This window comes from Neolamprologus brichardi, chromosome 6, assembly GCF_056152115.1.
Source record: "Neolamprologus brichardi isolate AB-2024 chromosome 6, ASM5615211v1, whole genome shotgun sequence".
NCBI classification, from domain to species: domain Eukaryota; kingdom Metazoa; phylum Chordata; class Actinopteri; order Cichliformes; family Cichlidae; genus Neolamprologus; species Neolamprologus brichardi.
In genome coordinates, this window is record NC_142109.1 from 15,446,404 (window position 1) to 15,468,338 (window position 21,935).

The window sequence follows — 21,935 nt, forward strand, 5'->3', positions numbered from 1 at the left end:
TGCACGCAGCCGTCCTACTTCTGCAGCCAGGATATACCGTGATGCGCTGAATGGGATTAAACGTTCAACCTCTGCGCCTCTGAACACTCTGGATCACAAATGGCTTTTCAGATTCCGATCATTAAAGCGCAGCAAAAAAATGTTTTGATATCACAGAGACCGTCACATTAGCTCTCGGCTGAATTACGCCTATTTATAGTTTTGCAGCATTTTTACATCATTTACATAAAAACCCTCTATTACGAGCCTAATTTAATATTAGCTGACAACAATTTGACAAGGCAAGATCAAAGGTTAAGCTAACATACAATGGCTGTTAACTCTATTAACATGGAAATGAATGCAACAACTCAATAGCCTGTTGTCATACCTACAGTGAACAGCCTAAATAAGTTGCAGTGGGAAAAAAAGAGAAAAAAAATCACAAGGGCTGTACTTGATAAGACATACTCGTGTTACTATGGCAACATCCATGGCTCAAGCTAAGGATGCAGAGATCTGGATAATCGTTGTCATTGTGATACACAGATTCCCCCCACCATCACCACCACCACCCCCCACACCCCGCTTTAAAATCCGTGTATCACTATATGAGGACGTACATGTGTTTGCAGACTTACACTGGTTTCCATTCAGAAATCATTTTAACAATGACTGTGCAGGCATATGCTGAGCAGCCCGCAGCACGAAAAGCCTCCACCTATCACTGCTATGTATGTACTGCCCTCCTTAAGTGCAGGCATTGCACTGAACTGAAATGACTGTGCAGTGGCAGTTTGTGCACGAGAATATGACTCTTTTGAAAAATCGTTCTGTTGTGCAGATATTTTCCTGACAAAACACAATCGGCGTTAGTTGGAGATTTATTGGGGTGCGACAGTGCACAACGGCCCACACTGTAAACCTGACTGCTTCATCAGATCATGCACGGTGCGTCCTCGTTCAGCACGGGCCGCTGGGCTGTAGCTGTGCAGGATCGCTGGGTACTGTGAAAGCAACCCCCCCCCAACTACCCAAAATGAACAAAACCTATTACAAAACAATAATTTTATCACAGTGTAATAAAGAGGAGGGGATTTTCCTTCTGAGGAGGTGGCTAAAACCTCGCTTTGCTCATGTTTGCGTGTACAGTGCATTCTAATTTGACAAGTGCTGAGCCAAAACAACATCACTTTCCACTCTTGTTATTTTAGTGAAAACAAAAGATGGCACTGTGTTCTCCGTACAGCCCCCCGCCGCCACCACCCTACAATCACTTAATGGCTCTTGATCTAAGTCACACAGCTGATAAAATTCAAAACATATATTTGTATTAGAAGAGAAATGAAACTATAATTCCTCAGTAACTGAGCTGTTGTGACATTCCTGAGCTCTCGCTATTTTTTTTCTGTTGTTTTTGGATGTGAAGTGCTCAGATGTGTTAAGAGCCAGTGCAAGTAATAACAGCAGCGTTTGCCAAAATGAATAATTTGTCTTCGAGTGATTTCCAAATGTTTTCGTATTTGCCTGTTATTTGGCCTCTTGCTCCAGATTGTTCATTGTCGTGGCCGGACTGCTCGACAATAAACTGCACACTTTGCAGTGGAGTTGCATTGTTGCACGGGGAACGTGATGATGAATTTCAAGCTGCTCGCCTGCAGTTCCATCTCATTTTATCCCTTTAATGAGTATAATTGGCACTCGAGGTGATATATTGATATTGGCCGAGCTCCCACGGGCTCGTGCGTTGCTCCGTTGTGTTACCCTGAGTGTTAACAGACAGCAAAAGACCATTTGACTTACTGATTTAGCAGGAATTTCATGAAAGCCAGGCTGGCTGTCATTTTGCACAGCGTGTGGTCGCTGGTCAGTGAGTAAACTGATTTGTAAAAAAGAAGAAGAAAAAATGTGGTGAACATTTACAGGGGGATAATATGGCAGCTCACTCTCTCAGACACACACACACTTAAGCGTTTATATCATTCTGTATTCCATACTCTTATCATCTGACTAGTTATCTATAAAGATTACGTTGATTAGAATTGCCAGAAAGGGAATAATTAGCATCAAGACACATCAAGACAGTGCGTCTGTAAACAGTTTAAATATTTGGTTTGATCTCATTCTGATGATTAAAAAGTATTTTTCTCTTTCAGTAACACTTCAGTCAATCCAGGCATATTACTGGTGCCCCCTGCTGTTCGCAGATCATACTACCTTCTCTGCCTTCATTTCCCCCCCTGTTTTGTTGGCTTACTGATCTGTTTAGGTATGGCATATTTATTCTAAGGTGACCTGTAAAATTCAGCTTAACAATCTTAAGATCACAAAGAGACTTAGATTTGTTTTCAGATTATAATCACACCTATTCCATAAATATATTGTAGATATTACATTAGGATGAATTATTTACCACTGCTATTTGTAGGTGTTGCCTCCTCCACTGATTTCCCATGTGGTCTTGGCATTAGTTAAAAACACAAGTGTTAAATAACGTTAACATGCTTTAATCTCTGGCTTTAACGCGTAGGTATAATAATCATATTGTTAATAATAATTATTATAATGTGAGACTTTGCCTTTGTTTTCTTAGCCATCTTCTTCTTTGTCACCTTTTTTTGTATATATTAAAAAAACAAAAACAAATAAGCATTCTCACAGCCAAAATAAAATAAACTCCAGGCGAAGCGTTTTCATCGTACAAAAATGTCAGACATGTGTTGTGGTTGCTAAGCAAACAGCGACTAATAATATCTACATGGGAGAGGTTTGCATTAGTGCAGCAAGCCAAAGCACAGCATGTCTCAGTCTCTACCAATCTAAAGACAATGAAGGTTCACCACACTGTAATTACCCAACAATGAGTTTGTCAGTCACTTCTCATAAATATGAATAAGGAGGGATGGATAAAGGTGTTCGGTCTAAATTTGCCACGGTTTTTGACGTGAGAACGAGAAAACGGCCCAGCATCATATTCATCCTATCAAAATCTCCTGAGGGAGAGAGTTTTTAAGCTTTTGTGTGTCAGTCTTTCCCTGTCATGACTGGATGAGTGCGGCATGTAGAGGGCGTAGAGGGGTAGAGATTGATGTAACAGGTTTGGGTTTTTACTGTGTGTGTTTTTTTTTTTAAATAATGAAAAGGGTTACATGCTTTAAGAAATAGCCAGAAGGTGTCAGCTGTTACTGTGAGATGCAGGGAAAGATATAGCTGACAGAAAAGCTAAATCAAAGGGAAACAGATATCTGAGGGGTATTTTTTCTTTAAATATTCAGTTATATTCCAATTACCACTCTCACTGTTACATATTCTTTACTTAATGCTCATCAAGAGTGCACTTGTAGTGTCATCAAAGCAGACTTGATCCCAGACCACCTCAGATTAACAATGCAAAGCAGGAATTTTAATTGATTAATCTTTATCGTAGTCAAATGAATAGCTTCTTCTTCCTCAGAATGCATGTACCTGTGTTTAACGGGTCAGTTCATCCCCCTATTAAAGCTACATATTTTCAGTCTTCTTGTAATCCTACCTAAACCCTTTTTGGGTGTGAGATGTTCAGTTTTGAAGATATCGGCCACGTTCTTTTGAATGTAATGGAATCAGATGGCATGTGCCTTGTGGTGGTCAAAAAGCACCAAAAATTATCTTAGAAAGACCCGGCAGCAATATCTGGTTCTAGAAATCATGACCCAGTTACTCTGAAAAACAATAAATAAATAAACAAACTGAACTGAACTGCATCCACCAGGTTAAAGCGACTGTGCAGCTGGCTGACAGCACAGCTCAGCTGAGGCGAGACACCTTTAATCTTTACATCCTGTCACCCTGTCACGAGCCTCTCATCGCAGGTATAAGGAATGCGGTTGGTGGGTGTTGTTCGGTAAGAAAATAGCTACCACAACAACGTATGGTCGGGGGTGGAAGTCCATTTAGTTCTATTATATTCAAGAGAAGGTGGACAATATCTCCCAAAAAATAGACAAGTCATTCCAAAAACAATGTGGACGGATAAATAGCGCTACAGACCAAAGGACAAACATTTGTTTTGTTGTTTTGAAGTTTCTACCTGAAAAGATGGATTTTTGTTCAAGAACTGTGCATTTGGATCCTTTTCTGCACCCACACATGACATAAAGAGTAAGCTGATTGTTTTAGCTTTATATCCGATCACCTTTGAAAATTTACATTCAGGGGCCACATAATGTGGTGCAGACACCTTCATTCTTTCATAACTACAGATAGATCTCTGTTACTGTGACTCCTATGGGTCGCTGTCATACTGTGGAGAAGCACATCAATGATAATAATCTTAAATATTCCCTTCGTGACATATCAATTCAACAATGATCACATTTCTGCGCTGTGTTTCTGTCTATTCATTGCTGTAACATCAGCTTTAAAAATGCATTTTTACTGGCCACGGAGAATTCACCAGGCTTTGATCTCCTTTGAGTTATACTGAGAAAGTCAGCGAGAAAGACTGGTGAGGGAAATGTTAACATTTGGCATGAATAATTTGACAGTTGCGGGAAAGTGTTGAATTATGGCCCATTTGACACTTTAATGTTCTGCACGCTTGCTCAGAATAATCCAAAGTTGAGTGGGCCAAATTCAAATTGAAATTAGTGAAAAGACAAAAGACATCAAAAAAGGTTAGAGCCTTTGCTTTTCAATTCATGTGTTAGACATTACAGTAGTTGGTATATTTACACTAAAGGACACTCTTAGATGTACCTTTTGCCTTAATTTTTCATGGCACAGATTCAACAAGGTGCTGGAAATATTCCTCAGAGATTCTGGTCCATATTGATATGACAGCATCACACAGTTGCTCCAGATTTTCTTTTAACTGTACATCCATTAATGCCAATGACTGTGGCAGCTATACGACTACAGTGAACCAGTTTTAATGTTTAACAAACCAGTTTAAGATAATTTAAGTTTTGGAAATGGTGTGCTATCCTGCTGGAAGCAGCCATCAGAAGATGCTCAGTTGGTACTCTGGGGGTCAAACATGTGCCAAATGTCTCCCACCACCAGCATCTTGAACCATCGATACAAGGCAAAGAATGGATCCACGATTTGGCGTTTACATCAAATTCTGATCATAACATCCGAGTACTGCAGCAGAAAGTGAGACTCGTTAGGCCAGATAACATTTTTCTAATCTACAGTCTGATTTTGATGAGCCCATGGAAATGGTAGTCTCGGTTTCTTGTTTGTGACAGGAGTGGCACCCAGTGTGGTTTTCTGCTGCTCATCTGCATTCAGAGATGCATACCTGGTTTGCAATGAGTGGGTTGTTTGAGTTACTGTTGCCTTCAGCTTAAAGTAGTTTGGTCGTTCTCTCACCTCGGGCATCAACAAAGCATTTTCTCTCAGAGAACTGACGCTCTCTAGATATAATCTCTGTTTCAGACCATTCTCTGTAAACCATAGAGATGCTTGTGTGGGAAAATCCCAGCAGATCAGCAGTTTCTGAAATACCATGAACAACCATGCCACATTCAGTCACGTGTCTAAATGGACTGAGTTGCTGCCATGCGATTTGCTGGTTAGAAATTTGCATTAATGAACAGCTGATCAGGTGAGCCTGATGAAATGACCAGTGAGTGTATATTAGATCATATTAGATTACATTTGTTATCATTCTTTTGGAATTTCCAGTTGTGCCTTATTGCGACAATCAGAAAATCAAAAGGGTAAAGATATCATAACTACAGCTACCACAAAAACTCATTGCAACCATGTTACACCATAACGTACCAACATACCATCATATATATTAACTGTTTAGCAGAGGTATACTACAAGGTATCAAAGACCTCTGAGCACAAGATGTAAGGTGTATGTGTTGTCCCTTTGCCACGTCTTATAAGTTGGGTGACTTGAAATGCTCCTGCCTATGTTTATAATAGTATTGAGTTTGTTATTATTAACTACAGAGAGTGGAAATTACCAGTCAATAAAAAAAAGGCTTTCAACAGAAAAATCAGTATATGTCTATCTACGGCAAACTGTCTCAGTATAAATGTATAAATGTTGCAATCCTTTAAAAAAAAAAAAAAAGTACATTACACCAGTATTTTTAGTCCCATGACAGGTTTTCATCAATCACTGTACTTACATATCTATATATATTTACATAGTGGTTCCACATGCAGTAAATCAATGTCGAATAAAAGCAAGTTACTCCTCATCAGACCCCACAATCAAAGTTTTATTTTTCTGTTTTTTAAAGGTGAAGAGATTCTTTCTCTTTTTTGTTTGTGAATCTTCACATTTTTTTCATTTTGATGATAACTTTGAGATTGTGTGATACACCACCATTTCAGTGTCTGTCACCCAAAAAAAATGACATCTGAATTTTAAAAAAATGTCCAGAACAAACTGCTTTTTAAACAAAAAAATGTATTTCCAATAGTCTATCAGTTTTATTTAGATGCAGTATATTTAAGAATATATTGTCTTTAATTTTATTGTATTCTCAGCCTGCACATAGTGCATTTCTCATCTTTCACCAGGGAGTGGTGCTTAAGTTCCTGAATGGACCGTATGCATCTCTCTCTCTCTCTGTTACATGTTAATGTTAAGATTGAAATATATTCACGTACTGACTTTGCACTATATCGCGTCTGTTTGTGTGAATACATGTGCTATGTGCGTCACGTTCAGTCACTCCTAAAGTCTTCTCTCTCTCACAGTCAAGTGTACAGGCGCAAACACACAAGAACACCTCTGGTTGTGGCTGTGTTCATTTTAAGCTACAGTGAAATCAAATCAAAACACCAGGCAGTGCATTCACTCTGAGGTCTGCAGCTTCAGCTTGTGAAAGCTGAACATTTCCCCACATAAAGAGGCATTCAGCCTCTTCCACACCAAAAGGATATTGATTGAGATGATGCTGAGGTTTTAATGACCTCCTTTAATTAAATGCACCCTTTTAGTCAGCTATTATCAGAAAGAGTGTGTTTGCATGTGCCTCGAATAACACATATTCATGCAAACACTGAATGATATCATTCAAGTGGATCAATTTGCATCATTGTGTGATTATGTGTTTAATATCAGGAACACAGAGTTACAACAGCGTGAGATTTAGGATTTCACAGCCTTTAAAACACAACATCTTTTATTATTGTAGCACCGACTGGATGAAAACATCATTGTTTGCTTTACACTGATTTAAATCTGTGTAATGATACCTCCATTTCTGTTGAAAGTACTATTCTCTTTCACCGGCCATTTTATTACATATAACTGGTCAACTCTTCGTTAACCCAAATATTTAATTAGCCAACTCCGTGCATTCAGGCGAATAGGCACGTGTTGAAAGAAGAAAGGTGATATAAGTGAATTTGAACATGGCATGAGTGCTGGCCAGACGGGCTGGTCTGATTTTTTTTCAGAAACTGCTGGTCTACTGCGATTTTTCGCCTCGAGGGTTAACAGAGAAAAAGAAAATAAGAGAGAAAAGCGACAATATCCAGTGAGAAAATGCTTCGTTGATGTCAGAGGTCAGAGAAGAATGGACAGACCTGCTTCCAGCTGATGGTAAGGCAAAATGAACTCAAACAACCACTCATTACAACCAAGATATGCAAAAGATCATAACAATTAACAGAGTTTCACTTAAACTGGGAAATAAAAAGATTGGAAATACATTACGTGGTCTGATGAGCCTCAGCTTCTGCTGCAAAATTCAGATAGTCGGGTCAGAATTTGGTGTAAACAACATAAAAACATGGATCCATCCTGCCTTATATGAGCAGTTCTGGCTGCTGGTGGTGTAGTGGTGTGGGGGATATTTTCTTAAATGCCACAGCCTACCTGAGTATTGTTGCTGACCATGCCCATCCTGTGTACCTAACTTCAGGTGGTTGCTTCCAGCAGCAAAACACACCAAAATGTCCCTAATACACTGGCCAGTGAGTGTCCACAAAGACAGTTTTAGCCCTTCTGGTTGTTAATGTTACTGAGTGAGTCCTGTTCTGTAGGAGAACCAGTCAAAATCAAGATGGATGCTTGTGTCTTTGTATCAAATGTATATAAGCAACGTGTGTAAAAAAAGCTATAACGTGTGGATGACAAAGACAAATTCATTATTTGCAGACTGCTACTTCTAAACCATTAGTACAAAATACAGCCACAGGCTGTGAAGCATGGGACAAACATCAGCTGGTGAATAAATCCCTGGAATCTGATTTTTGCTTGTGTATTATTTTTTTCCTCTTTTCTGTCACCACAAAGAAGCCTACTGTATGATTAGCAGAAGAGTTATGACCCCCATTATAACACACACACAAACACGCTGCATTCAAAGGTCCAGAACATTCTTTAACTCTGTGTTATCAAAGAACCACCCATAAAAAAATGTGATTTGTTTACCATGACTGCCTGTAGTAAACAGCAAGAAACCATCAGAGCTGAAAGAGAAATGAGCACAAAAGAAAGTGAAATCTGCCGAGTTTAGTTCTGCGTGCTGCTGTCCACATGCAGCCCAAAATGTATCTCAGCAAGATTAAAACAGCACAGCCAAAAAGATAAAAAACAAAAAAAAACAACAGGAAGTAGAATATTGTGAAAACATTTACAATAATAAATGACATAATCTTAAAGAAAAGAAATCAAATCTTTATCATAAAAGTTATGATCAAAGCTAAAACAAAAGCCAGTGAATGGTGAATTGCATTAACTGCATTCCGATTACAAGGGAGTTCGCCTTGTAATCGGAAGGTTGCCAGTTTGAGCCCCGGCTCGGACAGTCTCGGTTGTTGTGTCCTTGGGCAAGACACTTCATCCGTTGTCTACTGGTGGTGGTCAGAGGGCCCGGTGTAGCGCCAGTGTCCGGCAGCCTCGCCTCTGTCAGTGCGCCCCAGGGTGGCTGTGGCTATAATGTAGCTTGCCATCACCAGTGTGTGAATGTGTGTGTGAATGGGTGGATGACTGGTTGTGTAAAGCACTTTGGGGTCCTTAGGGACTAGTAAAGCGCTATACAAATACAGGCCATTTACCATTTTACCATTAAGCAAGTCCCTCAGATACCGAGGCAGACTGTTTGTGACACACAGGGCCTGAAAGCTGAATCTTCAGTTTCCAGTTGTTATTCCTGAGGTCTATACGTTGCTCAGCTCCAGTAACACAGTTTTATTAGCATTAATATGCTAAATGGGAACAATAGCCAGAAGTGACTGATTACCATGGCAGTGTGGGGCTCATGCTGGCCAGTCACTAACCAAACTCAACACCTTGAGCCATAACACACCAGCTATCCCATCATAAATTAACAACAATGGAGGACAAACACATCATAGCTGCAATAACTGTTACTACACTGTAAATTTAATGCATTCACTTAAACATGAACAGTCCCTAAATCTTTGAACTAGCTGCCCTTAGTCGTTACATCTATAAAGCATGTCTAAGAAATACTTGTGTGACTTTTTTAACCATTGTTCCAGTTATTCCAGTATCACCGGGCTGTAGCCCATCCAACACCCTTGTGTCCCGTCTCTAAGTCTCTCAAAGAAAATGTACCAAAATTATCCATTAGTCATATTATTTGAATTTACATTATCCTAATTGAATTGATAAATTGTATTTCTCACAGATTCTATCTCTAGCTTGCATGAATCCTAATTCCTAACTTTAAACACATTGCCACTGATACATTTATCAGGTGGAGATATTTTGCTCTAAAAATGTATAGATTATCTTTGAAACCAAGCATCTTCAATTTTTTATATCGCAGGTGAACTTAAACACATATACTTTTATTCTATAAAAAATCAAAGAAATTAGCTGTTATTAATTTACTGGCACTTTTGGGACCTGTGTTGACATCTGGGTGATGCAGAGTTGTGTAAAAAAAGAGAAAAAAACAATAAAACAACCAGTCACGGCAGATGGCTGCCTCTTCAAATGTTGGAGGTTTTTTCAGTTAAAAGGGTGTTTTTCCTTCCCACTGTCGCCAGATTCTTGCTCATAGAGCAATATAAGAAGCGCTACATAAATGTATTGAGTTGAACTGAATTGAGAAGCAGTTATCAAAACAGCTGATAATTAATTGTTATGTGGACTGACTAATGATTGGCAACAAACAAAATACTGTTAGATTTATCATTAGTCAGCCCTATCAGCAAGGACTTGGCGACAGTGGGAAGGAAAAACTACCTTCAAACTTCTTACAGAACCAGACTCAGAGAGGAGCGGTGATCTGCCAAGTACAGCTGTGGTTGAAGGGAGAGAGGCAGACATGCTGTGGAAAAGAGCCAATAACTAATTATTAAATGCTGAGTGGTGTATAAACACACAGAGAGTGAAAAAGGTGAGTGAAGAACCTAACTGCATCATGGGAAGCCTCTAGCACACTAGACCTATTCCAGCCTGACTAAGGAGGATTTAGGGTCACCTGATCCAGCCCTAACAGTATGCTTGATCAGAAATAAATGTTTTAAGCCTAGTCTTAAAAGTAGAGAGGGTGTCTATCATCTGAATCCAAACTGGGAGCTGGTTTCTGAAAACCTGTAAAATGTCTCCCATTTTACTTTTAAGTATTCTAGGAACTACAAGTAAGCGAAGTGCTCCACTGGGGTGATGCGGTACTATGAGGTCTTTAACATAAGAGGGAGCCTGATTATTCAAGACCTCATATGTGAGGAGAATAATTTTAAATCTGATTCTGGATTTCACAGGAAGCCAGTGAAGAGAAACCAGTATGGGAGAAATATATCTCAGCATATGTTGAATTAAAAGACCCTTTCTGTCTTCTTCTGACCAAAGACACGTGAACATGCTGCCTGGATGACAGAGATGTTACCTTACCCATGTTTACTTGATGTTAATTAATAAGCAAGCAGGCAGCTGGTAGGACAAAACTGTCTTTCCAGTTTGTGATGGTGAGCTGCTGAGCTGGATGAATATGATGTCTAATCAATTTCCACATCCACAGCCTGAGTTGGTACAATATCCTCTCCCTATCCTGAGGACAGAAGGGCTTCTTTTTTTTTTCTTAATGATTCACATTTTTGCATCTGCTCCTCTCCCCCCCTCTCTCTTTCTCCTTCTCTCCTCCCTCCTCACTCTTCCTCTCCTCCCTGCTCGTCCTCTGCAGGCCTGCTGCTGCTCTCTGCTGCAGAGACGGGCTGCGTGACGTCACTGAAGGCTGGAGCGGTCCCTTGATTGGAGCAGGAGGGGGAGAAAAATGGGGAGAAGATTAGGAGGTGAGTGAGACCGCACGTTTCTTTTGCTTTTTCCAACGTCCCTCTGTCTTCCGATCACGTTTGTGTCAGCGTGTGTGTGTGTGTGCATGCTTTGTCGCTTCACTGCTGCCGCTCCGCTCTTCCAGTGCAACGAATTTTATGCAACGTCGGGAGTCCGGGTCCAGCAAGGAGCCAGTGCTGCCGTGAAAACACAGGAGAAAATCGGGTACACGCCAGGTTGTCCCCTCCCCGTTGTGCACGGCTGCTGTCACGAGTATCGGTGTGAATTAAGCTGGACTCCGGGCCTAGGCTTGTGTGTATATGTGTGCGCGCTTGCAGAGGCGTTCGTGGCTGTGAGATAACATTTGGTGGTGCCGCTCGTCCACACCCACTTGATCGGCTGCTTGTGGTTGATCCATGTGCGGTGCAAAATGTGAGGATCAAAGATCGTCAGCGCCGGATGATCCAGTGGTTGCTGTCACGTCGCTGGCGGCTGTCAGGCGACAGCTACATGCAGCTTTTCAGGGATCGCTCTGAGACTTTGGCCGGCCTTGGCCTGTAGGAACTGGACAGGTTGTATGTAGAAATATTAGGATGCTATCTGTTATAAGTTGCATGTGTTTGCTTATTGAATGTGCTCACACAGCTTGAGCATAAATCTGCATGTTTCCCCCCCCTTATAGCCTATACAATGTTCACTGCACAAATTTGTGCTGTTCCTCTGAGCACACTTGGATTCAAGAGGAAAGTGTCAAAGGAAGTCATGACTCTATATGCATGGTCTAATAATAATAATATACCCGAAGGACTCCTCAAACTCCCCTGATGTACCCTCAGCTCTTAAGGCAGCATGCTGCTAGAGTTTGGGAAACTGCCATATGACTACAGAGCTGGAGAAATTTCAGAGTCAGTGGGCCTTAGCCTTTATGTTGCTGCTGTGTTTGTAGAAATCTGATGTGACAAAAGTTGGGGCAGTCATGCTGAAAAAAGAGGGATGGCTGCAAGATTAGAGCTGAGTTTGTACAGGGTGGAAGTAGATTTAACTCTTTTGAAAACAGAGCTGTCAGGGCCTGTGAGTGCTCATTTTATTTAAGGAAGAGCTGTGTCCTTTATCTGCAATGCAGTTATATACAACATGCTTGTGTGCAGACAGTATGTCAGTTTATAGCATAGCCGGTCATCAGTTGTCATTTGTCATGCAAATGTCAGTGCAAACAGATGGTTTCCTGACTGATCACATGTGAGGCAAGTATTTATACAGATGCACAATGCTTACTGTCTGTACTGCTATCTGTCTGGTAGAATCCTTTGATGCAGGTCTTACCATGGTGACACCTCCAGGCACTCCTCTGGAAAATATTTTTTGAAGGATTATCTAAACTTAAATTATCTTAACTTAAATCTCATTGATTATTTGGACATTAAAAATGGACATGTCCAGGTAAAACCTGCTTAAAAATGTTCATTGACTTTGCCCCAAGTTTCATCAAAGTTTTTAAAAAGGTCCCCCAACTACCACAGAAGTTACACTTCTGCCACCGTCTTTGCTGTTTTCCCAAAGATTTTAATCTGCATCCTTTCAGTCTGCAGTTCTCAAACTGAGGGGTGGGGTCCCACTGGTGGGACAGAGTCACTATGAGCAACAAACTGAAAAATGTGACGTAAAGCTGAATGAAGTAGCTTCTTGTAAGGGAAATAAACAAGTGTTTGCTGGGGCTGTCTTGGTGACATCTGCTTTAGTCAAACTGAGATGTTTTAATAATGAGAAAGAACAAATTTAGTTAAATAGGTGTTTTGGTGCTAAAGACATAAACAAAGTAAGATTTTGGCATGTCTGCTAGTTTTTTGGAGTAGCAGCCATCAGCTTTTTTTTTTGGTGCTGGAGCTCATCATGTTCTCCTGGCTGTGTTTTGTTATGTACTTTATTTCTAGAATTTAACGTAGATTCTTTAGTTATTTTTATTTATTTCTGCAGATGTACAGCCAGCCAACTGTTTTCTGTATGACATTATCAGTCTTTCACATCATTGTGGGGGAATTTTGGCCTGCTCTTCCTTACAGTGTTGCTTCAGTTTGACTCTTTTAAGATCTTGCCAGGGCTTTTCAATCGTCTTGAGGTCTGGACATTAACTGGGTCATTGCAACATTTAAATTCTTTTCTTTTTCAGCCATTCTGTCGTAGATGTGCTGCTGTGCCTGGGATCATTGTCCGGTTGCGTGACCCAGATTGGGCCAAACTTTAGCTGTTGGGCAGATAGCCTTACATTTGACTCAAGAATACTTTGGTATACAGAGGAGTTCATGGTCGACTCAATGACTGCAAGGTGCCCAAGTCCTATGGTTGCAAAGCAAGACCAAATCATCACCCGTCCAACACGGTGCCAGCAGTGCTGATATGCTCTGTTTTTGTTAAATGCACCGCCTAAGCAGTGCTGCAAGACACTTAGAGAGAATAGGCTTTCCCCTGGTAACCTACCAAACAAGCCATATTTGTTCAGTCTTTCTCTAATTGTGCTATCATGAACTTTAGCATTTGACATTCTGAGGCCTGTTAGAGTCTAAGATGTAGCTCTTGGGTTTCTTGCAGTTTCTCTGAGCACTCATGGTCTAACCTTTGGGTGAATTTCCTGAGATGTCCATTCCTGGGAAGATTGGCCTTTTGTTAACACACACACACACGCCTGTATGCTCCAGACCAGCAAACTGCCAAAACATCTACTTTCATAGAGGTGGTCATACAAGTGCATTTGATTAATTCCTATTGAAGCAGTTTTTCACAGGACAGTAAATCCTGCTACACGTGCTACAGACAGCACTGAGAGTGTTGTAAACACTGGAGTAGAAGTTGCATTGCTGGACAAAGTACTTGTCTGGCCATTATGTACAGATCGAATATCAGACTCATGGCTCTGTCACAGGGCATTTAAGCATTTCTGACGGCTTGTGACTATCAACGACTGTATTGACCATAATGTAGAAATGATTCTTGTGCCATATTTACTTATTTATATCTTCATTTATTATTTTAAGGTTTTTAAACTTAAAACATCAAAAAGTGACATCTAAAAATGTTATGAACAATGTTCAAATATTTAACCCTCACTTCTTCACCTGCAACTTGCATGTTATGCCACCACAAGCCCAGGATTAATGAGTATAAGAGGACTTCAGAGACAGTCAAAATGCAGCCACAAATCACAGAGGCCATTTTCTGCATCATTTCCTCCTGACATCCTCTATAGGAGCTTCGTCCCCATTATTGTTTAGGCAGGCATGGAGGGGCTTAATGTGCAAACATACAGTAAGAAGCTTCTGTAGTCTTTAGAGAAGATGAGCAGTGGAGAGAAAGCAGGATACTGTAACATCCCTGAGTGGAGGTGACAGATGTGTTATCTGCATAGGCAGCTGTTTAAATGAACTAATTGCTGAATAAAAGCGTATGACATATAAATTGATCTTATTAACTGTTAAGAAATTTGCAGAAAAAATTCATTTTTGTATATTCCCTCATTAGCATACCCACATTATTGTAAAAACCCTCTATTTTCTGGGGAAACGAACAAGCAGAATAGAAATGTGCCTACATTGTCAGTATTGAATTTGTACAGTGCACAGATTTGCCCACATAATGAGCATGGACTTGTGGCGTTAGTGTGCCTAACAACATCCTCTTGGCATGCTTGTATGTACATGTATACTTGAATGTAATTGCTTCAGTGAACAGCTGTCTGGATCAATAGCAGACAGCGGCGAGCCAGAGGATGAGTCTGTCCATAAGCTCAGATCGGCGAGAGGCTGTCGCAGCCTTGTCCTGTCTCGAGCTCGATGCTCATCAGAGTAAAGTGGGCAACTGCCCAGATGCCAGAAGAAAAGTTCTGATTAATACATCCTATCCTTCAGTTGTAAAAAGGACCGATGTGTCAAAATCTTAATGCTGAACACATCTGTTGAGCTTTATTACATTTCCTTACCACTTTTTTTGTGTGCACTGTAGTAAACGCACAAGGAACTTCAAGCAAAGTGGTATTATTCCATCACAGGAGTACTACTATAAATGACTTTCCTTTATTAATGCAATCTGATGGGTAGTTTCTTTGCCAGTCATCAGAAATACAGAAATATTTATTCACAAATTAACATATTAAAATTATTTGGTTTTGTGGAAACTACAGCGTTTTATAATTAAGTGGTTATTTGTTTTTAGTTTTTTTGGTAATTGAAAATCAGGAATGTTTTGAAATATTTACATTTGACAAGAGCCTTTTTGGCATTATTGCTTAAAAACTGATCAGTTTTCTAAGTTTGCACAGATCTCTAGAGGACTGAAATAACAGTGAAGCTATCATCTATAATGGGGTACTAAAAGCATTTTTTTCCCCAAGGGACATGCCTGAGCTGCAGTGCAATGGCAGCTATTCAGTCACTGCAGTAGAAGGTATAGTTGTATTAGTTTTAGCTTTTTTAAAGCTTTGTGTTTAGAACATGTATATATATATATATGTATATATATATATATATATATATATATATATATATATATACGTAACATTAAAACCAAGCACACCATTGTTTTTCTTGTGACATTACCAATAAGTTTGATGTGTCACATGGCCCTCTTCCTATTGAAAAAACAAAAGTTGTATCCAAGATGGGGCCGACTTCTAAATGGCCACCATGGTCACCACCCATCTTGAGGAGTTTGCCCCCTCACATATACTAATGTGCCACAAACAGGACTTTAATATCACCAACCATTTATTACAGTGTATCCATATAAATGGCACACTCTGTGCAATGCAAAGGGGAACAGTCATTTGCAGAGTAAATGTTTATAAGTCTTTGAGATGCGCTTATTGAGCAAGTTTTGCTGTTCGATGTGTTATTACACGGGAAAGAAATTCTTGCAGGAAGAGGAGGTGGTAGTGACGGTGGAGAGTCTGCATATTGAGGTTCAGTGTTGTTATGCCACTTGAAACTGTTTCTGAGTCTGTTTGTCCTTGATTTGAGGGACTGCTAGTGCCTGGCAGAGGGCAACAGGTCAAACAGGTGAGAACTAGGATGCGCGAGATCCTTTGAGGCAGCTGGAGGTAAACAAGTCCTGCAGGCACCTCTGAGCTGTGTTCATGATCTTCTGAAGCCTTCTCTCTGCTTCTGTGCAGTTCCTGTACCACACTGTGATACAATATGTCAGTACACTCTCTATGGAGGAGCCGTAAAAGGTCACAAGCAGCTTTTGGCCCAGATTGTTCTAAGTCCTCCCAGGAAGTAAAGTCGCTGCTGTGCCTTTTTGGTTATCTGCTGGGGTATTCGCAGTCCAGGATAGGTCAGCAGAGATGAAGATGTTTTTAGCATCACATCTAGGTAGACATACCACTCTGAAATGAGGTGGTATCATCTGCAAATAAGACTCAACACACAGCCTGTGGGAGAACCAGTGCTCAGTGAGTGGAGGAGAAGTGGGGAACAGGTTTCACTGTTTGAGGCTGATTTGTGAGAAAGTCCTTTTTCCAGTCAAACCTAAATTGGACAGCTTGCTGACCAGAATCTCTGGGATGATTGTGCTGAAGGCTGAGCTACAGTAAATAAAAAGCATCTTCATATTGCTCCCTTGGTATTCTAGGTTGGTCAGCGCAGTGCGGATGGAGAGTCATGGCTTTTTCGGTGGATCATGATTGCTACAGATTTCAGACGGAGAGGGATGAGGGCTTGTCTCAGGGAGTAGTTGAATATACCGATAAAGACATGTGACAGATAGTCTTCACATGCTTTTACCTGGAAGCAGCAGGATTCCTCATGTTCACTGACCTAAACACTCCTCTACATTGATGTTCCTGTGGGGTTAGCGTCTGAGGGGCTGAGAAGAAAGGACTGAGTTCTGTTGTGATGTCTCATATTGTCCACAGATTTTTGCTGTAAAATCTGTAGTTGGTGATATCCTGTATTCCCTGCCAGAACTGTAGCCAGTTGTTTTGATCAGTGTAAAATCGTAGCATTATTTTTTATGCACAGTAAATATAAAAAGTACTAAAAATTAAAGTGGCCAAATATATAGAGTATATACAAGGCATAAATACAGTCAATACATCCACCTTGCTAGCTTGTAGCTTAGTACCAATGGTAACCACAAACCTATAGGTAACTTGGGCTTGTTCCTTACAACAGCAGTGGTTAGTACTTGGTCTTAAATGCTAAAATAGGGGAAAAAAAATGATTTGATGTCCTGTTTTGTTTTAATTGATTCTGATGCTAAGGAGATGTAAAATGTCGTGTATCTGCTTATTTGTATTTTTGACTAGATATCCAGAAAGAGTTTAAAATGAAAGGGTTTCTGAGTAATACTGTGACATGAGATGAAATGCTTCAGACGAGTGGCCCATTGTGTAATAACTGAAGTGTACCAAGTCTTTTTCGACATAAGCGATTAGGCTTGTCCTTTGTTGTCAGGTAATAGGCCCAAGGCTATGAGGTTGTCCTGTCAGGGGAGTCCCATGGCTTACTCAGGGCTAACATACTTTGATGTAGTCATGTAGCCCAAAAGGCTTTAGGTGCTTTCACTAAACCTCTCATTAAGTTTATAAAGGAGCCTATAGTGTACTGTAATGTGTCAAAACTCTGAAGGATCCTCATCTGTGTCCCCTTTAATTATTCTTGATACAACTGGAAGCCACGCAGAGCACTGGGGCGGGGTGATGTGAAACATTTTGTCGCACTTTGTTTATTTTGCTCTGCGTTTTTATCATGGTATTAACTGTAGTGGGAGGAGCACATTTTCCAAAGGAGAAATACCAGCAGGGATAACGGCTCCATTGTTAAAGCGTGGGTCGAGGAGGATGATCGTGTCGCACCTCTCCGAGAGGCTTGCACCAGTTCTGGATCAGCGCTACAGCATCTCCAAGCGATGCTTTGCAGAGGACTGGCATGAAGGCTGTGATACACCTTGAGTCATTCTCCTCCTCACACCTCCGAGCAAAACAAATCTTTGTCGGCGAGCGCGAGCACACAGAAATAAATCTGAAGTGACTGCGTGATAGAACCCCAGTGACAGCCTGTGAAACAAAGACTGCGAGACTGAGGGGGTATTTCGCTTGTGACTGGTCGCTTTTATTATTTATAAATAAATTCAGACCATCATTTGGCGTTTATCCTTTAGAGCTGAACCTTTAATAGGCATATCATTAATGCAGCCTGAGGGCCAGCTCATGATTTATGCACATGGTGCAGAGATTGAGCTTTCTGTTGCAGTCGCTGCAGCAGTGTTCATTGTCCTCAAGCAGGAGTTTGAAACTCCAGCTACACTAAACACAGTTCAGTCAGAGACTCTTAAAATCACTTACAAGGACCATAATGAGCATTAATAGAAAGTAGTTGTACAGTTGGAACAATATCCTCAGTAATAAACACATAAACGGGTGTTTAAACCTGAGCTTGATCAACAATAACAAAAATATAGCACATAAACAGGATGTTGTGGCTTTGGATAGAGCAGAGTGAGAAGTGTATACACCTGCTTAGAAACGATTTGCTGATGTGAATAAGGCAATTATTGTGAGGCCTGAATGCAGCAGCTGATGCCAATCAGTTTCTTTGTTTCTCAGGTCTCGTCAGTGGCAGAGATGGTTGAGCCAATCTGGACTATTTTCAGCAATTATCCCCTCCTGTTCAATTATTGTTAGATTTTGAAAAATAGCATTAACATTTGTTATCTCTCTAAACAAATGTATGCATGTCTGCTCTTTATCTTTTCAGCAGCATTGAGGTTCTAGACCAGGGGTGGGCAATCTCAGTCCACGAGGGCTGGTGTCCCTGCAGGTTTTAGATCTCACCTTGGGTCAACACACCTGAATCACATGATTAGTTCGTTACCAGGCCTCTGGAGAACTTCAGGACATGTTGAGGACCTAATTTAGCCATTAAAATCAGCTGTGTTGGTTCGAGGACACATCTAAAACCTGCAGGGACACCGGCCCTCGTGGACTGAGATTGCCCACCCCTGTTCTAGACATTTGACACGATAGTTACCGATTGCCTGCATGTGAGGCATTTAGGGAACCCCGGTAAATTGTAGTGATTACACTCACCCCCCAAAAATACATTTTGAGCAAGGGGGAAATGCTGCAGAGAAATTTGGGTGTAGCTCCAAAAAGTTAGAGTTCACCTCACACTACTTAGGTCAACCTGGTTATCTTGTAGCAGGCTAATTCATTGCTAGTTTATATTTCATTATTTAGAAACTTCTTTTGTTAGCTTTACCTTTCAGGCTCACTTCATCTGTTTTATATTAATTAGCAAAGACTAACCCTTCAAGTTGTTGTGTCCTTAAAGATCTGTCATTTCAAAGAAGTACTTTTACATGTCTCTTAGTGCTCACAGCAACTGTTTGGCTGTTTGGCTGTATGCATTTGGTACCACTGTCATCTCACAGCGAGAAAATCCTGGGTTTGAATCCATCAGCTAGCCTGCGTGGGTTCCCTCCGGCTTCCTCATGCAGTCCAGCAACTAGTGTGTTAGGTTAATTAGTGGTTCCAATTGGCTGTTGGTTTAAACGAATCCTTCAGTGTTAGCCTTTCAAAAGATGGGCCCAGAGTATGCCCACCTCTCGTCCCACGACAACTGGGATCACATCCAGTCCAACCACAGCCCTGAATTGCATAACTGCAAGGATGTGAACATTGAAATTGTAGCTACAGAAAATAATCCAGGTTGCTTCCCTAAACATAAAAATAAGTGGTTACAATAATTATTTCTTAATCATAATCATCATCATTATAAAAATTTGCTTATGTAATGATATGTTAATTAGCCACATGGAACCCACTTAAAGCATGATAGATAGTTAAAAGAAGATCATTCAAGTAAAGGATAATATGAAAACACATTGGAATTAGATATGGATGACATAGCCTCAAAATTATATCTCGATATTTCAAGAAAACCTGCAATAATGATACCTGGGAGGTTATCTTCTCCTTTTTAGCCTGGTTATACTTGATGATGTATTCTTTGCCTCAAGTGGTGAAACAGGTTTGTTGTTTCCACCTTTAAGTTTTCTTGCATATATAAGTACTTTGTCTTGTTGGAGGTTGTTAAAGCAGCTCTATTCTTAGATACTAAATTGTCACACAAGGTTGACACGTGGCTCTTGCAGCTCTCTCAGACATGCCTGAGCTTGTGTGCACTATGGGATGTAAACACCTGGTGTTGCTATAGCAATAATATCACGATATTACATTTTTATGTCACGTAAAAATTTATACTGAAAATGTGTTTAAAACTAAAAATAATTGTTTTATTTATTAGGAAAATAACAGTTGAATTCATGGTTTTATATCCAAATTTGAGCACAGTGGTCAGAAATGAATCAAGGATAACATTCAGCCACTAATGCATTTTATTTTTTATTCAGGAATTTAATTAAATAAATGTAATTTGACGTTTTTATCAAAAAATGATGTTCTGCTTTAATATTTTTGTCTTTTCGTGTAAAATATGAATTTGAAAATTCATGGATAACAACATAATATTCAAAATATCCCATTTTCATCAAAGAACTTGAATATACCGGCTGGTTAAGCATTACAGAAACATAACAAATGATTTTAGTAATTACCAATACTGTTAATTTTGGGACAGCTGTGGCCAAAACCTTACATTGAATGGTGGTCTAATAGATTTCTTAAGCACTATACGTTGTCAATCCTGCGATTAAAAACAACCCCTTCTAACCAAAGCTCAAAATTGACACCTCCCGGTTGCTTTTCTCTCTAGTCTGCAGATTAGTTCAGTATTAAAACCTGTTATCACCTCTTCTGCTGAGAAACACTTTCACTCCCTCTATCTGCCCTGTTCTCACTCACCCTCACACCTCTGTGTGTCCTGATAGATTTCTTATTCCTTATTATTACTTTTCTATATCTTTATATCTATCTCTATCTTCTCTTTGAATTGGACTCTTTTCACCTTTGACATCTTGCTTGATGTGCAGAATCCCCGTGGGAGGGTAGACCACGTTTCACTTTTAAACAAACCCCGACTTCAAATTACCACCCCAATGCAAACAGCAATGAATAAAGAGTCATTTATGCCTAATACCATAACTTTCAGTCTTTGACCTTGTTGTACAGGACCACAAAATGAAGCCCTCCCTCTTACACTCAAATAGGTCATAGGTTTATAGATTGTTGACTGGACTTATTTTGCGTCTTGTTTGACTGTCTGAAAGCTTCTGTGGGTTTAACAATAAGATTGTTACTGTTTCCCAGCAAAAAGACCTTTAAAAAGTAGCTTTTCATTAAATCTCTCCATTTGAATTACTCAATAAAGAAATACAAAACTGCCAGTAAAGGGTATATTTGTGGTCCCATCGCACCAGTAAAAATGTTGGTTGTAACTTGAATTGACTTTTGTTTTTTTTACTGATATTTGTACGTTATTATGTACTGTAAATATGGAATAACTGTGAGTTCTAATTAGAACTTATTATATTTGACTAAGTAAACTGTAAATACAATGACTGGCCAAAAGAAAAGTCACCAACTCGAAGAATTTAATTTATAAAAATTGAGCGACTCTCCCATCACCGTGACAAGATCAGACAGACGCTGCATAAGCTTGTGGAAATGATGCCTCGCTAAATTAAAATTGGCTTAGTTCTGCCAGAGGTTTCTTCCTGTAAAAAAAGGAGTTTTTCCTTCCCACTGTCACCAAGTGATTGATCATTGTCTGACTTCTGGGGTTTTCTCTCTGTTTATTGTA

At 40.1% G+C, this 21,935-nt stretch overlaps 1 protein-coding gene across 3 annotated transcripts in view; it reads left to right on the forward strand.

Annotated features, from left to right (window-relative positions):
- Window positions 1-11,067: 11,067 nt before the first annotated feature.
- Window positions 11,068-21,935, forward strand: part of fbxo41 (F-box protein 41) — a 65,618-nt gene continuing 54,750 nt past the window's right edge. The window contains exon 1 of one of the 3 annotated variants that reach the window (XM_006787121.3): window positions 11,068-11,204. The gene's annotated coding sequence lies outside the window, so the exon portion shown is untranslated. Of the gene's footprint in view, window positions 11,205-11,270; window positions 11,410-11,460; window positions 11,757-21,935 lie in introns of those variants that run through there. The other 2 variants (XM_006787123.3, XM_006787122.3) reach the window with 2 other exon arrangements.